Source organism: Gavialis gangeticus, unplaced genomic scaffold, assembly GCF_001723915.1.
Source record: "Gavialis gangeticus isolate Ggan-Ray unplaced genomic scaffold, GavGan_comp1, whole genome shotgun sequence".
In the NCBI taxonomy this organism is placed as follows: Eukaryota; Metazoa; Chordata; order Crocodylia; family Gavialidae; genus Gavialis; species Gavialis gangeticus.
This window is the reverse complement of record NW_017729031.1, coordinates 110,102,730-110,108,875: the sequence shown is the minus strand read 5'-3', so window position 1 is coordinate 110,108,875 and position 6,146 is coordinate 110,102,730.

Here is a 6,146-nt window from a genome sequence, read left to right as displayed (position 1 = left end):
GAGACTGATTTAAAATGCTTAGGATTTGGGCTATGGATGCATGACTGCTTGGAGACAGTTGTTATGGTAAGCACTTTGGAGAGTGCATATACTGTCGGAATTAATGAGAGTTGAAAAGCCAGCAGGATTGTTTTTGCTTTTCTTCCCCCTGTGCTGAATGCCACCAGGTTAGGTCCTGTTCGTTTGGTTTAATTGTACTTACACCATCATTCTATACAAAGATGATACATGGGTCTGTGCAGAGATAAATAGTACGGGGATAGATGAATAGAAAAAACAGATGGATGGATACAGAACTCTCACTGGGGTGAGAAAAGACACAGGTGCATGGATTTCCCTGTAGTTTCTGTTCATCTGTGCTTCCCCTTAGTGCTTGGTTGTTTTTATTCCTGGAGCCAAAACCTGAGGCCCTTACTTTTTTTGTGTTCCATCCTCACCTTAGCAGAAGTCCCCTCACTGTAGCAGGAGTCTGGGCTGAATGACAAGGGAATATGGAGCTGCCTTTTTCTGGACATTGAGCTGGGGTGGAAGGTTAGGGTCCTCAGCCCCTATCCTGATGAGACCCCTTTTGACCTGTTGGGTTGAAGAATCCACCCATTATTTGGAAGCCATTTCTGTTGTTATCCCTGTCAGCTTGTCCATGGCCCCGTTACTGGCCCCAAATCCTGCCCATCATCCAATGGGAGAACTAATGAAACCTAATGCCCCCCTGCAGTCTGTGGACAAACAAACAAACAATAACAACAACAACAACAACAGAGTGAAGAACTGTTCCTGTACAGTGATGGGTGAACAAACAAACAGCTCATCTGCAGACAGAAGTTGGCAGGGAGACAATTAACTGTTTGAGCCTTTGCTACTGGAGGGAGGAGATCTTTTTAAAGCAGCTGTGTTACCATAGAAACTCTAAGAAGGGTCCTGTCATTAGATGGGGGGGAAAGTGTCTTTCCTAACAGCAGCTCTCTGCTCTCTAATCAGAGAAAAACAACCCAAGGCACCCTGGGGAAAGCCCCTTCCCTCCCCATAGTTGGCTATATTATCCATGGATTTGATCCCATTTATGCTGTAGCCATTATGTTCAATTCCCTACATGCCTCTTTCCTAGAGCTGTAGCCAGAGGTGTTGTGTACTGCTGATACCCATGGACAAAGGACAGACTATGGCTTCAAGCTGAGGGGAAACAGTCTCTTCTGTGGGCTGGACTCAAGTGTGGTTCCAGCTGGATGGTGCTTAAATTCAAATGGGATCAGCATATTCTCCCTACTCCTGCATGATTGAGAGTGAGCTGGCATGTCTGTATTAGAGCTACATTCCTGGAAAGCAATATAGTAAAGAGACTCCAGAAAAGCAGGTGCTGTTTGGATGGCAGCTGAAGGCACAGCTGCCTCCAAAGTGAAAAGCAGAGTGAGCGAGCTCTGGCAATGGAATGTAACACTGAAGGTTTCCTCTAAGACAGAAGAGACAGTGTGACCCTGAAAAGGAGGAGGACCAGTACATTTCTTAGGAGTGAGAGAGGTATAGTGGCGAGGGTAATTTCTTGGGAATCAGGAGATTTGGGTTCTGCTCACAGCTTTAACAATGTCCACTTTTGACTGTGAAATAGTCATTTCCCTTCCCTGTGAATCAGGTTCCCCCTTTACCTATTTAGACTGCGAGCTCACCATGGTAGGGACTCTGTCTGGCTATACGGCTGTACAAAACAGAGCCCTTGCATACTCCAGGCTCTCAGATCTACTGAAATAGTACTTCTAATAATAGCAGAACCAGAACCAGCACAAAGGTGGGTCATGCTCCATAAGGACTTCAGGCTAGGAGAGGTAAGCATATAGCAAGTGATACAGGAAGAGGGTAACTGGGCCGTGGTGATTCCATCTGAAAATGAAGGAAGTAGGAGGGGGTTACTATAATACTTAAACTAATTAATGGTTCCAAGACAGCCAGGTAGCTTCCCAGCAACTTGTTCCATGCTACAAAGTAGATGATGACACTTGGTAAGCAGCCCAGAAGAAATCTAGGCTTATGTAACAACATTAACCCATGGAACTCATGGCAGAATGATATAGATTACACAGGCATTAAAGGCAGAAAGGACAGATAGGTAGTCTAGTTTTATTGCCTGGAGAATATAGGCCAGACAATTTTGCCCACTGGCTCCTGCATTAAGCCCAATTATTTTTTACTGAGTACAACATAGGTGAGAAACACCCTGAGTTAAATTCTATGTCCCTTAGTGTGCCTAATTGGCATCTATGCAATTGAAGTCTGGGGCACCTACGCAAATTTGGAATCCTATATCGTTCTGTTGTGGTTTTAACCAGTAGATTTGCAGTTTAAAACATAAAAACCCTCCTCCTGCATCCAACAACCTCTAGTTGTGGTTTCTCTGCCAGTAAAATTTCAGGACCTGAACATGTACCTGGATGATCGTATTTTGTCATGTACCTTTCTGGCCAGAGCACAGCCCTACTGAGCCTACAGAGTGACTGTATGCAGGCTTGTTTCAACAAAGGTAAATTGCAAACTGTGCACCAGTTCCAGACATGAATGCTGCATGCCCCTGGGGGCTGGGCAGGAGACACAGCGATCTCCTGCAAGTGGAGGTGGTGGTGTCAGCGGCAGGAGGGTGGTGGTGGCAAGCAGGGAGCTCCCGCAGGCAGCTGTGGTGGTGTTAGGCGGGTGGGGGAAAGGGGTGGAACACGAACAAGCAGCAACCACCTGTTGGCACCACCAACAGTGTCAGCAGTGCTTTTTGCAGGGGGTGCACCACCAAACTCAGAGGGTGCACATGCACCCGCATGCACCCCCTATGCATTACTAACGGTGCCAAACACTGCAGTTTTGTAGCTATATACAGGCCACTGAGCTGCATAAGGGGAAATAATATTTAGGCCCCAATCTCAATCAAAAAATTATTGGATCAAATATCTTTTTGGTGAGCATTAGGCAAGTTTATGGGGAATCAGACAAGGGAAGTGCCCATCATTCATGGGAGAATAATTTTCCTCCATGTCATAACATGGGATCAAAAAGTGATTATCCCCCATGAATATATTTGTTTTGAGCCCATCCAAAATGAAAAATGGTGTCTTCCTTTATTTATTCGTTAAAAATAAATTGAAATTAAATAGCTAAACATGATTTAAACCACCACCAGTATGGATGGGTTCTGACCATATCAAGTTTTCATATTTTTCTGTTGAAAAAAATCAACATGGATTCCAGAGGAAGGCAGTTTTTGTTCGATATGGCTTCCAGGGGAAGGCACTGTAGAAACAGATAATTGATTTTTGGTTGGCCATGCCAAAAAAACAAGCAAACAACCCCAACCTCCCCTCCCACTCCCCGCCATCAAATCTGACTGAAATATTTGTTGTTGTTTTTTGTTCCTTGCTGAAAAGAAAAAAAGAAAGTAAACAATTTAATGTTGACACTTCTGAAACATTTCAGCCAAACTAGAGGGAAATCTTTTGACTTTTTTTAGATGTTTTGTTATATTTGTTTCAGCAAGAACTATTCAGTAAAATTGGCCTGAATCCATAAATTCTTTTAGCTTTCCAAAGCTGCATTTTTCAGTGAATAAATGATTCTTCCAAGACATTTATCTGTTGACTGTTTATTAATTAAAAGCTGCACCAGGATCTCAGGGATCACCACCCGTGACCTGCTTTTGAGTGCCATAATCTGAAACTCACTTCCATGTTTCTTTCAATTATGAACCTTTACTTCAGAGAGCACTTTCAAAACTTTTATCTGGGTTCTTTGCATGGCAGATCAAGTGGTCCTTTCATTTCCAGCTCTAAGCATTTTAAACTATCCTTACCAGAAGAGGGTCTGAATGTGGCACTCCATATAGAAGAGGGACTCAAAGCATTGTTAGCTGAATAAGACTGAGAGCAAACTATAAAACAGACACTTACAGAGGAAATGGAATTCTCCATTTCCCACCAAGACTAGCTGGGCTGAGGGTGAGACATACTTTTTATGGAGCCTAAGGAAGAAGGTTGTCCTGTAGTGGCAGGGGACAAAGAAGTTAACAGACCTACTTTAATTGCTGCCAACCCAACCAAAGGAGGTCACCATTAGTTCAAGACTTAAAGGATTATGTTCTTGTATCTGGAGGACCTGTTATGAAGATCTGTTATGAAGGCTGCTTTCAGGTTTGGCTGAATACAGTAAGAACTTTATCCTGAGTGACCTTAGGTTCCCTCATATCTGATTGGAGCTCCAGTCATCCAGAAAGCTACAGGCATCACTAACCTCCATGGCATGAAGGATGAGAAAGTAGAATCTTCCTCCTTTTGTAATCTCTCCCTTGCAACCTAGACCAATATAAAGCTTCACAACCTCTGCAGGATGATGCTGAAGGCATAAATATTAGGGCTGTGTGAAACAACCCCCTTTCATTTTGATTTCTGTTTCACCATTTTGAAGGGGCAGTGTTTTGTTTTGTTGTTTCATTTTGTTTCGAAGCACTGTTCCAATCCATTTTGTTGAACCTGTTTCACTGTTTTAACGTGTTTTGATGTTTCTCCCATAGGCTATAATGGGGAATCACAAAAATGCCTATACTTTGTCATTTCTTGCCTCATTCAAATGAAAACAGTGGTGAGGATAACCCCTGATGAGGCTACAAAGCCTGTCAAGTTTCAAGGAGATAGGTGCAGGGTTTTTTGAGAAATGACACCTCAAGGTGCTGACAAGCAAAACCCGTGACATGTGACTGTATGTGTGTGTGTTAAGGTGCAGAGGGGTGAAACAGCAGGTATGCTAGCCCCTGCTGAGGCCATGAAGCCTGCCAGGTTTCAAGGACACAGGTACAGGGGTTTCTGGGAATCTGCCCCTCAAGCAGGGACCAGGACTCCCCCACCGAGATTCAGGATGGACTCAGGAGAGACTCCACCAGGGTTAGGGTCAGGGAGGACCAAGTTAGGGAACTTCTGGAGGGGCTGGACGTGTCTGAATCAGCAGGTCCAGATGCTCTCCACCCCAGGGTGTTGAGGGAGTTGGCAGGGGTTATCATGGGGCCCCTGGCACGGCTTTATGAGCACTCATGGTGCTCTGGCCAGGTGCCGGACAACTGGAAGAGGGCCAATGTGGTCCTCATCTTCAAAAAAGGGAGGAGGGAGGACCCGGGCAACTATAAGCCCGTTAGTCTTACTTCAATCCTGGGGAAGCTCTTTGAGAAGGTTATCAAGGAGCACATCAGTGACAGGCCAGCAGTGGGGATGATGCTCAGGGGCAACCAGCATGGTTTCATTAGGGGCAGGTCCTGTCAGACCAACCTGATTGCCTTCTACAATTAGGTCATAAAATCATTGGACACAGGTGTCGTAGAGGATGTAGTCTTTCTGGACTTTAGGAAGGCCTTCGACACTGTCTCTCACCCCATTCTCATTAAAAAGCTAGGTGACTGTGCCATTGATGCCTACACAGTCAGATGGATAGCAAATTGCCTAAGGGGCTGCACTCAGAGAGTGGTAGTGGATGGGTCATATACAGCCTGGAGGGATGTGAGCAGTGGAGTCCCCCAGGGCTCGGTCCTTGGGCCTGCACTGTTCAATTTCTTTATTAGTGATTTGGATGAGGGGGTGTAAAGCACGCTGTTTAAATTCATGGATGACACCAAGATTTGGGGTGACGTGGGCACACTAGAAGGGAGGGACAGGATACAGCTGGACCTGGACAGGTTACAGGGGTGGGCAAATGAGAATAGGATGGGATTCAATACTGACAGGTGTGGGGTGGTGCACTTGGGCAGTAAGAACCAGCGGCATACCTATAGGCTGGGGAACTCCCTTCTCGAAAGCACAGGTGCAGAAAGAAATCTTGGAGTTATTATCGATTCCAAGATGAACATGGGCCACCAATGCAAGGACACGGTCAGTAGGGCTAAATGCACCTTGTTGTGCATCCACAGATGCATCACAAGCAGGGCCAAGGAGGTGATTCTCCCACTCTATGCGACACTGGTCAGGCCGCAGTTGGAATACTGCATCTAGTTCTGGGTGCCACACTTCAGGAGGGATGTGGACAGCACTGAGAGGGTCCAGAGGAGGGTCACTTGCATGATCAGGGGGCAGCAGGGCAGGCCCTACACGGAGAGGCTATGGGACCTGAACCTGTTCAGCCTTCACAAGAGAAGGCTG